The sequence below is a fragment of the Suricata suricatta genome, chromosome 6, assembly GCF_006229205.1.
Source record: "Suricata suricatta isolate VVHF042 chromosome 6, meerkat_22Aug2017_6uvM2_HiC, whole genome shotgun sequence".
NCBI classification, from domain to species: domain Eukaryota; kingdom Metazoa; phylum Chordata; class Mammalia; order Carnivora; family Herpestidae; genus Suricata; species Suricata suricatta.
Window position 1 is genome coordinate 77,439,715 of NC_043705.1, and position 12,514 is coordinate 77,452,228.

Below are 12,514 nucleotides of genomic sequence, written 5' to 3' on the forward strand. Positions count from 1 at the left end.
CAAAGAGAAAGAAAATATTTAAAAGAGCAAATGAGACATGAATAATTCAATAATTGAAATAAAAAATAGACTAAAGGAAAACAACAGCAGATAAGAGTATGTAGAAGAACAAATCAGTGATAGGGAAAACAGGGTAATGGAAAGCAACGAAGCTGACCAGCAAAAAGGAAAAGAAAAGAATAATTAAAAGTGAGAATAGATTGGGGTGCCTCAGTGGCTCAGTCAGTTAGGCATCTGACTTTGGCTCAGGTCATGATCACACCATTTTTGGGTTCGAGCCCTGCATCAGGCTCTATGACGACAGCTCAGAGCCTGGGGCTTGCTTAAGATTCTGTGTCTCCCTCTCTCTCTCTGTCTCTCCCCTACTCATGCTCTGTGTCTGTCTCAAAAAATAAATATTAGAAAAGTAAAAATAGATTAAGAGAGTTCAGTGACAGCATCAAGTATGATAACATTTACATTATGGACAACCCAGAAGGACAAGAGAGAGAGAAGGTAAAAAAAACTTATTTGAAGAAACAAGAGCTGAATACTTTCCTAATCCAGGGAAAGAAACAGACAACCAGGTCCAGGAAACACAGAGAGCCCCTAAAAAAATTAAGCCAAGAAAGCCACATACATACAGTAATAATTAAAATGGCAAAAAGTAATAATAGAATTTTAAGAGCAGCAAGAACAAAGCAAATAGTTATATACAATGGAAACTCAGTAAGACTATCATAGCTAATTTTTCATTGGCAGCACTGAAAGCCAGAAGGGAGTGGCATGATACATTCAAATTGCTGAACGAAAAAATCCTACAAGCAAGCATATCTTATTTGTCAAGGTTATCATTCAGCATAGAGGAAGAGTTTCCCACACCAAGTTAAAGGAGTGAATCATTGCTAAACCAGACCTACAAGAAGCGGTAAAAATATTTGAGTCAAATAAAATGCCATAGTTGTAAATAAAAAAAATTACAAAAACCAGTATGGAATTTAAAACATAGAAGTGGTAAAATCAATTTTATCTATAAAAATCAGTCAAATGACACACAAAATTAAAAGGTGTAAGATATTGCATCATGGAAATAAAATGTGGAGGGTGGAATAAAATTTAGTGCTTTTGGAATATGTTTGGACTTAAGCAACCATCAACTTAATGTAGACTGCTATACAAATCGGTATTATACATGAAACTAATGATAACCACAAATCAAAACCTGTAATAAATACACAAAACACAAAGAGTAAGGAATTCAAGCACAACACTAAGGAAAGCCATCAATCCACAAAAGAATATGGCAAGAGGAAAAAGGAATAGAAAGAACTACAAAACAACTAGAAAGAGAAAAAATGGCAATACATATATACCTATCTATATTTACCTTAAATAAATATGGACTAAATATTCCATTTAAGAGACATAGGTGAGTGACAAGATAACACACTTAAGAAGGCCTACCTCAATGCTGTCTACAAGAGAATCACTTCAGACCTAGAGATACATGAAATTGAAAGTTAAGGGCTAGAAAAACATACACTATCCTCACACCAATACCACCCAAAGATACTGTAAAACAAAAACAAACCCCACAGGCCACTATCCTCGATGAATATAAATGCAGAAATCCATAACAAAATCTTAAAAACCCAATTTAACAATACATAAAAAATGTCTTTCACCATAATTGAGTAGGATTTATTCCAGGGATAAAAGCATGGTTCAAAATTTGCAAATCAACGTAAGACTTCACCTTATCAAGAGAAAGGATAAAAATCATACAATTTTCTCAATAGATGAGGAAAATCATTTGACAAAAGTCAGTATCCATTCATGATCAACACTCTCAACAAAGTGAGTTAGAGGAAATATACCTCAACACAGTAAAGGCCATACTTAAACCAAGAGGTAACCTCATAGACCATGGTAACCAAAAGACAATGGAGAGCTTTTCCTCTAAGATCAGGAACAAGACAAATTGTCCACTGTCATTATGTTTGTTCAATGCAATATTGGAAGTTCTAACTGTAGAAATCAGGGGAGAAAAATAAATAAAAGCCATACAAATTGGTAAGGAAGAAGTAAAACTGTCCCTATGTGCAGATGTCATAATACTAAAGATAGAAAATCTAAAAGAGTTCTATTTTAGAAATGATCAATGAATTCAGTAAATTTTCAGGATACAAAATTAATATACAAAAAGTTGTTGTATTTCTCTATACTAATAATGAAATACAGAACAGAAATTAAGAAAACAATCCTATTCACAACTGCACCCAAAACAATTAAATGCCTGAGACTAAACTTAACCAAGGAGGTAGAAGACCTGTACTCTGAAAATTATAAAACACTGAAGAAAGAAATCGAAGATAACACCAACAAATGGAAAGACATTCCATGATAGTGGATTGGAATAATTAATATTGTTAAAAGGTCCATACTACAAAGAAATCCCCATATTCAATGCAATCTCTGTAAAAGTAGTCACAGCACTTTTTACTGAAGTAAAACGAATAATACTATAATTTGTATAGAAGCATAAAAGACCTTGAATAACCAAAGCAATCTTGAGAAAGAAGAAACTGGAGTATCACAGTTTCAGATTTCAAGGTTTCCCATAAAGCAGTAATAATCAAAACACTATAACACTGGAATAAAAAACCACACAGAGATCAATGGAACAGAATACAAATCGAGAAATAAAGCCACACTCATATGGTAAATTAATCTATGACTAATGACGCAAGAAAATACGACGAGGAAAAGACAGTTTCTTCAACAAATTGTAGTGGGAAAACTGGATAGCTACATGCAAAAGACTGAAACTGGACTACTTTCTTACACCACAGACAAAAATAAACTCAAAATGGGTTAAAGACCTAAATGTGAGACCTGAAACCATAAGACTCCTAGAAGAAAACATAAGCAAAAATTTCTTTAACGTCAGCATTGGTAACAAAAGCAAGGGAAACAAAAGCAAAAGTAAACTATCTGGGCTACATCAAAATATAAAGCTTTACACAGCGAATGAAACTATCAACAAAATAAAAAGTCAACCTACTGAATGGGAGAAGATATTTACAAATGATATATTCATGAAGGGCTTATATATAATTTACACAACACATACACTAATATGACTTAAAAATGAACAGAGATCCTGAATAGACATTTTTCCAAAAAGACATTCAATAGATAGACAAAAGACAATGAAAAGATAATAAATATCACTTATCATCAGGGAAATGCAAATCAAAACCACAATGAGATATCACCATACACTTGTCCGAATGGCTAGAAGCACAAAGAAAGAGAGAAGGAAGGAAGGAAGGAAGGAAGGAAAGGAGGGAGGGAGGAAGAGAGAAAGAGAGAAAAAGAGAGAGAGACAGAGACAGAGACAGAGAGAGAGAGAGAAAGAAAGAGAGAAAGAGATGCTCTATCCACTGTTGGTGGGAATATAATTTGGCACAACCACTGTGGAAAATACTATGGAGCTTCCTCAAAAAGTCAAAAATAGAACTACTCTATGATCCAGTAATTACACTACTGAGTATTTATTCAAAGGAAGTGAAAATACAAATTTGCAAAGATATATATACATGTTTATTACATTATTTCCAAGAGCCAAGATATGGAAGCATCCAATATCAATAGATGAGTGGACAACAAAAGAATTGGTATGTATACAGAATGGAGTATTACTCAGCCATAAAATTAAAAGAAAATTAAAAGATCTTGCCATTTTTGACAACATGGATGGATCTAGAGGGTATTAGGCTAGGTAAAATAAATCAAAGACAGGTACCATATGACTTCACTTGTGTGTGGAATCTAAAAACCAAAACAAGCAAATAACCAGACCCTTTAGTAAAGAGAACTAATTGATGGCTGCTGTAGAAGAGGTGGGTATAGGGATGACTGAAATACATAAAAAGGATTTTCAAGTGCAAGCTTACAGTTAAAAAATAAATAAGTCACAGACATGTGAAGTACAGCATAGGGAATATAGTCAATAATATTTTAACACTGGTTACAAATGGTGAGTAGTGAATAATGCATAGAATTGTTGGGTCAATATGTTGTAAATGTGAAATTAATATAATATTGTATGTTAATTACACTTCAACTAAAAAAAAAAGTGAGTGTCACTGCCTAAAGCTTTTCTGGCTGTTATTCTTTGAATCACTTTACAGTTCTTATATAATTATGTCACACAGAGCTCTGAGAATATAAAGTTTGTTTGTATTTTTATATTCTCTTCAGTTCTACTTGGTTATGCCTCCTAATATAGTCTTTTAAATAAAATCATTTGAAAATTATCAATATACTTTTAAAATTTTAAGTTTAAAAATACTATAAGAGAGCTATATTAAGTGTGCTTATAGATTTGTGTTTGCATTTGTATAAAGTATATATTTAGAAAATTATTTCCCCATTTAAGTGCTTCTTTTAACAGATATTTAATGAGCACCTACTATATGATGGGCAATATTCTAGACACTAGAGGGAGAAAAACAAACTAAAAACAAAAAACCTCTTTCCTTCATGAAGTTTGTATCCTGTATGTGAGAAATAAAAGATGAGACCTCATTTTTTAAACTTTAATGTAGATTAATAAGACATTTCACATACACAAATATGCAAATTATACCCATATTTCCCCTGTGAATTAGCTTTTACAAAAAGTAGAAATGTTTTGCTAAAATAAACATTTTCTTGAAAATCCAAAGCATTCTGGATATAAAACTAGTTTCCTTCTCCTGGCAATGAAAACTGAAACAGCTTATTAAGACCATTTCTAAAGCACTCTATACAATGGGACAACTAAAAAAGAGGGAAATAGGATGTTTGCAGACAGGAAAAGAGGGGGTTAGTGTGTTTTGAATATTATGATGATAAATTTACTAACTCAAAGACCATCATTAATAAACAAAGAAAGTATTCTACAAGCGTCAAACACATTCTGAAGGTTTTACATCTAATAGAATTTACTTCTGAGGTGGCACAGGAGAATCAGTGGTATTATGTGAACTGAGGAACAAAATCCTCCCCAATGCTATCCATCACTGTGTAGATGAAATTTGATTAAGTAGCTGTCCAACTCAGCAGTTCCTATGATGCTAATCTTTAAAAGGCACTGAACACCACATCAGAATAAATCAGATATATAGTGCTATTTTTGAAGTTTGAGAGAGAGAGGGGGAGGGAGGGAGAGTGGGAGGGTACGGACGATTGAACATGAGCAAGGGAGGGGCAGAGAGAAAGCAAGAGAGAGAATCCCAAGCAGGCCTGTGCTGTTAGTGCGGATCCCTGCACAGAGCTCCATCCCACCAACCATGAGATCATGACCTGAGCTGAAATGGAGTCAGACTCTTAACTGACTGAGCCAGCCAAGTTCCCCCAAGAATCATGGTGTTATTTGACCTCAAGGATCTATGTGCTTACATAGCACACAAAAACTCCAAAATGTTCTCACTTCCACCCTTAACAGCTTCTAAATTTAAACAAGAAAACAATCTACGTTAAGTGCCAATACCGCTCTCAGTAAATAAATATTTAAAGAATAATGGCTTGAAAATGTGTCCAATAACTTGTCCCCTAGCGGGCATCAGTGAAGATATGCTTATTGATACCAAATTTAATGCCTGATTTATTGTTCACAAACTTAGAAAAGACAAAAAAGAATTTTATTTCACTATGTGACTGCTGAGAACCCTCCTAGGTTAAACCCCAAATCATAAAAATAGATGTTGAGCTTCATGGTATCTATCAAATATAACCTTATTTTGAATGTATCAAATAATCTTACATAAAACAAGGAGTGTAATAGATTTGTATTGGTTTACGGTCTATAAAAATCCTAGCCACATATAGCTGTGGTATTATTAACTTGCTTAAAAAGTAGTTGTTTTATATTACCCAGAGTTCTTTGTACACATACACATACTTATTGTACATTCACTACCACTCTTTACCATAAAATAGAAAAAGACAGTATCACAATCTTTAGTATTTTTAAAAATATTTATTTTGAGAGAGAATGAGCAAGAGCATGGGGGGCGGGGGAGGGCGGGCAGAGAGAAAGAGAGAGAAGATCCAAATCAGATTCTGTGCTGTTGGCAGAAAGCCTTATGGAGGGCTGGATCTCTCAACTCAGGAAGTCAAGACCTGAGCTGAAGTCGAACACCTAAGCAACTAAGCCATCCATGCATTCCTAGATTTTTAAGGACACTTCCCTGGGACCAGAGATCTTCAGAGCATAATCACATCAGCAGCTTTTGAGTCTAGCCTGGCTAACCTGACACCTTTTCCTTAGTTATTTTCCCAATCAGTTCTTCATCTTAGAAGCTGGAAAAGATAAATAATTATTTTTAAATATTCTCTTTGATGAAGATTTAACTATGTGAAACACAGTAAAATAAATATAAGTAGATGTTTCTGGAAGGCTTCTGTGAAGGTTTTGCTTTTCTCATGAAAAGCAGTTGATGCTCTCTCTACTCCTTTTTGGTTTGAATGTTAACAAAGCCTTAGATCTTCAGTAGCCATCTTGCAGTCAAGAAAGGACTCAAAAAGATGCTGACTTTGATATATTTGAACCATTAAACCAACAGTGGTTGTCCTCAAACTCCAGCCCTTATGTCATATGGAAATACAGGTATTTATTTAGGTTACTTCAAGAATCTCAGTGTAGTAAAAGCTAATTATCAATACAGATGTTTTCCAAATAATTACTATATATTTATTGCTTAAACTAATTTAAGAATAGGATTTTTTAAAATAGCCTATAAGTTAATGACCAGCAAATTAAGCCAGTAAACCCACACACTTGGGATAAATTAACTCTCACACATAAATAATAATAATAAAAAGATTTAGGAGAATGGCTTTTAAAATATATATATATATTGATTTTTTTATAGTTTACACTTAAGCATTTGGCTGACAGAGTGGAAACTAAGGAAGGAAATAAAAATAGGTGTGTGAGAAAAATAGATCAAAAGAAAAGAAGGATAAAAATGAAGCATAGTGTGACACACAGAATAAGGTGTGAATTTTCAGTTAGTGAAAGCAAAGTGTCAAATGCTAAATTACAGATAAACTCTGGATAGCTATTCCAGATGTTTACGTATGACTGTTGGGATACCTGTGTGGCTCAGTTGGTTAAGTGTCCAACTTTGGCTCAGGTCATGATCTCCCGGCTAATGGGGTCAAGCTCCATGTCAGGCACTCAGCTGTTGGCACCAAATCCACTTCAGGTCCTCTATTTTCTCTGTCCCTCTCCAACTCACACATGTACCAAATAATTACTATAAATATATTTATTGCTTAAACTAACTTAAGAACAATACGATCTTTTTGAGACAGCCCATAAGTCAATGACCAGTAAATTAAGCAAATAAACCCACACACTTGGGATAAATTAATTACCATGCATTAATAATAATAATAATAATAATAATAATAATAATAATAAAGATTTAGGAGAATGGTATTCAAAATATCTTTTTTTTCAAAATATATCCTTATTGCTTTGTTTTTATAGTTTGTACTATAAAAAATAGACTATAGGTCTATTCCATTATCACAGAATTCAGGCAAGTTTTTCTTACATTATCATTTATTCCTTTTGCATATGTGAACAAAATTTCTCAATTCTTAAGTTTATGAATAAATAAAAGAAAACTGGTACTGAAACAAACACGTTGATTCTAGCTATAAGTAAAACAGTTTTGTTTTCCTTCTTGGCTATTTGTTTTACTTATGGACTATTTGAAAAAGAAGCCCAATCCAAATATGGACATAAATTTCAAATAAAAATTCAACTTTTTAATTTTAACAATTATGTCTAAAAGTATGTTTATATTGTTTTATTTGTGTTTAAATAAGGATTCCAATAAAAATTCAATACAGGAGAAGTTTAACACTTTGTGCCTAATATCATGGAAAATTTAGAAAACTTATCTGTCAACTTATCTCCATCTCTCTCTCTGTTTCTCCTCTTTCCAGAAGTTATGTTATTTAATCATCTACACCTTTGCTGTAAGTTAGTAAAAGACTTGAAATTTAAATCTGGGGGGGTATCTAAATGCATTTTTAATAATAAGTGAACTACTACTTATAGCATGATAACTTTTTGAGCAATCTCAAGTTCTAAGAATTACTATTTGTCCTTTTTTGAAAAGCAAAATTGTAGCTCGAGGAAGTTTTTACAATATGTACTATAACAGTGTTATTAACTGGCAAAACTGAGATGGGAATGCAGACTTTCAGTACCAAGGCCCATGCTTAACCACTAAGTTCTGTGGTTTCTTCAGTGGAAGTGGAGCTGAATGTTTTCATAAGTATTTAACAACATTCTTACATTTCAACCATGAAAACCATTGAATAACTGTCCTATCATTAGCCAACTTTACATTTGCCATACAGAGGGTGTAAAATAAAGCAACCATTTCTATTTTAAAATAAAATTTGACAAAATGCACTTAAGACTAAAGTTGAACATGGCAAAATTTATTCAGAGGAATTTTGTTTGTAGGATCCATTTAAAAGTTTGAAGTGGGTAGAGAAAAATGAGAAGTGTTTAATACTACAAAAATGTATTTTGAGATATGCTATAAAAATTAATAGGGACAGACTTCTGTAGGGACACTGTTCTTATATGATATACTTGACATTATTTGTTTCAACTATTTTCACTTGGCAGATGACTTCATCTAATTCACATAGAAACTAAAAATGTGATAATGATCTGTTTTAATATTTACATAAAATATAAAATAGTGTTGGGGCACCTGGGTGGCTCAGTTGGTTAAGTGTCCCACTCTTGATTTCAGTTCAAGTCATGTTCTTACACATTCATGAGTTCAAGTCCCATATTGGGCTCTGCTCTGACAGCAAAGAGCATTCTTGGGATTCTCTGTCTCTGCCTCCCCGCCCCTCTCTCTGTCTCTCTGAAAAATGAATAATTCTTAAAAATACATGTAAAATAGTGTATTTTAATTCAGATATGATATTTTACAGTGAATAAATTTCAATAAAAATGGCCTTTCAATAAGATTCTTGCAATACTTGGGTAAGTTCAACTATTTGAGATAATTCAAATTAAGACATTTTGTATTTTATGTAAATTAAGAACAGAATATAATTTTTGATCCATAATTTTTTATATATAACACCTACTCTACATCAGGTGACTTTTCAGGATAACTTGTTCACACAGACTACTTTAATCTAATCTTAAAACTAAAGGTTAGTTTGCCCTTAAAAAGGACTTGTATTCAAATCATAATATAATTTAGAAATTAATTGAAACTGAATGTCAAGGATAGGGTATGGGAAGTATCTAAAACTGCTTAAAGAAAAATATATAATTTTAAATGTTCACATTAAAAAAAGGAGTGACTGGTGATGAATTAAGTTTCTATGGTAAGAGAATAGAAAACAAAGGGCAAGACAAACAAAAAGTATAAGGGTAACAAATTTCAAAATAAAATAAAATGAGTAGGATTCATGGGATCTCATCAAAATAAAAAGCTTCTGCCCAGAGAAGGAAACAATCAGTAAAACCAAAAGGCAACCGACAGAATGGGAAAAGATATTTGCAAATGACATATCAGAGAAAGGGTTAGTACCCAAAATCCATAAGGAACTTAATGAACTCAACACCTAAGAACCAAATAATCCAGTGAAGAAATGGGCAAAAGACATGAACAGACTCTTTTCCAAAGAAGACATCCAGGTGGCTAACACATGAAAAGATGCTTAACATCGCTCATCATCAGGGAAATCCAAATCAAAACACAATGAGATGCCACCTCACACCTGTAAGAATGGCTAAAATGAACAACTCAGGAAGCAATAAATGTTGGTGAGGATGCAGAGAAAGAAGTATGCTTTTGCACTGTTGGTGGAATATAAACTGGTACAGCCATTCTTGTGAAGAGAATGGAGGTTCCTCAAAAAAATATAAAATAGAAATTCTCCATGATCCAACAATTGCACTACTAGGTATTTATCCAAAGGATACAAAAATGCTGATTCAGAGGGGCACATGTACCCCAATGTTTATAGTAGCACTATTGACAATAGCCACAGTCAGGAAAGAGCCCAAATTTCCATTGACTTACAAATGAATAAAGAAGATGTGGTATATATATATGCAAAATGGAATATCACAAGGAAATCAAAAAGAATGAAACCTTGCCATTTCCAGCAACGTGGATGGAACTAGAGTGTATTATGCTGAACGAAGTAAGTCAGAGAAAGATAAATATTATGTGATTTCACTCGTATGTGGAATTTAAGAAACAAAACAGATGAACTTAGGGGAAGGAAAGGAAACGTAAGATTAAAAGAGACGAAGAGTGGGGTACTTCGGTGGCTCAGAAAGGTAACCATCAGTCTCTTGGTTCTGGCTCAGGTCACGATCTCATGGTTTACTACTTTGAGCCCCACATCAGGCCTGATGCTGATAACATGGAGCCTGCTTAGGATTCTCTTTCTCTATGACCCTCCTTTGCTCTCTATCAAGATAAATTTAAAGAATTTTTTTTTTTAAAGAGAGGGAGGCAAACTTTAAAAGATTCTTAAATACAGAGAACAAACTGAGGGTTGCTGGAGTGGTGCTGGGTGGGGGGATGGTCTAAATAGGCAATGGGCATTTAGCAGGACACTTGTTAAGATGAGTACTTAATGATAAATCACTAAGCTCTACTCCTGAACCATTATTACACTCTATATTAACTAACTTGGATTTAAGTGATATAAAAAATAAAAGAAAAAAATGGCATTTAATTTCTCTACATAATCCAACACATATGTTTTCATAATTATGCACAAACCTGACAACTTTTTTTTATTTATTCCTATTCCTCAAATGTGACTGTAAGCAAGGGATCAACAGACATTTCTATTTCAACTATAGTTATAGTTTCATGGTAGCTTTTTTTAATGACTAATTCTATATAATGCACTAGAGAAAGGCTTGAGTCTAGTTCATGGATGGATAAATGAACTTGATATACTGATATAAGCTGAAAATGGGCAGCTTTGGGACTGAAGTTCTACTTAAGTGTAACCCTAAAAAATTCAGTGTTAGGGAGAAACCCATTCAGTTGGCAGAGACCAGATATGATCATGCTTGATCATATCCTTTGTGTAGAGTTATTGGGCTTAAGTACTCTGAGACTTAATTGTAAATTGAGACAGAAAAGGAAAAGACAGAGAAGAGAATCAGGTCGTGTGAAGACAGAGGTAGAGACTGTATTGATATGATACAGCCACAAACCAGTGAATATGACAGTCATTAGAAGCTAAGATGGGAGATGCCCTGGAACTTAGTAGGTTAAGCATCCAACTCTTGATCTTTGGCTCAGGATTGTTATCTCATGGTTCCTGAGTTCAAGTCCTGAGTTTCTGCATTGACCAGTGAAGATCCTGCTCCCTCTCTTGCCCTTTCTCTGCTCGGGCTTGTGCGTGTTTCTCTCTCTCTCTCTCTCTCTCTCTCTCTCTCTCTCTCAATAAACTTAAAATAAACTGAACATAGCAAGGAATGGAGTCTCCTTTTGAACTCCTTGAAAACAGTGTGGCTCTGATGACACTTGGATTTCTGACTTCTGGCCACAAGAACTATGAGAAAATACATTTGTGCTGTTTTAAGCCACTCAGTTTTTGATAAGTTATTACAATAGCTGGAAGAAACCAATAGAGTAGCTTTAATTTTTTTTATTATGGTTAAAGTAAAAATTAATTTTCTTAAATTTAAATAACTTTATTTAGAATTTAATTGGTCTATATAATCCAATTCCTAGTGGCATTAAAAAAATTAATACAATTATACCTTATAAACCCTCACAAACTCTTTTAAAAAGGAGTGACATTTTTCCTCCCTTTTCTCTACTTCTAAAAGGTTTAAATATCCGGCAACTTCTTAGAGAAAATTTACTATTAAAATTTGAATTCATCTGGTCAGAAATAATAAAAAAGAAATGTCAAGTACAAGAAAAAAATAACATTTATTGCAACTGTGATCCTCAAAGAAAGTTGCTGAAATGTAACTAGCACATATTTTCACTGTGACAACAAATTTTTATAGCATTGTCTAGAGGGTTAATAAGTCCATGACTCACATGTTCACTAAACCATTGTTCAATGCCAAAAAAAAGTAGTAGCCAAAATAGATGGCAGCTACAATAGCACCTTGACTTAAAATAAGTTATATACCGAAAAAGCAGCATTCTGTAGGCCTGCTATTTGGACCAACAAGATGAGCACATTTGCAAAGAACTTTTGGTGAGATCACTTAAATTTGTAGAATAGAAGATACTATGATGTCTTACAAAGCTGAGAACTATTCCTACATTTTCTCAGTTACGTAGCTGATTCTTAATTATTGCTAATTAATTCTGTTGATATAGTTATACATTACAAAGGAATTATTCTTTTATTTTTTTAAGTTTATTTACTCATTTTGAGAGAATGAACCCGAGAGAGAGACAGAGACAAAGTGTACAAGCAGGGGAGGGATAGAGAG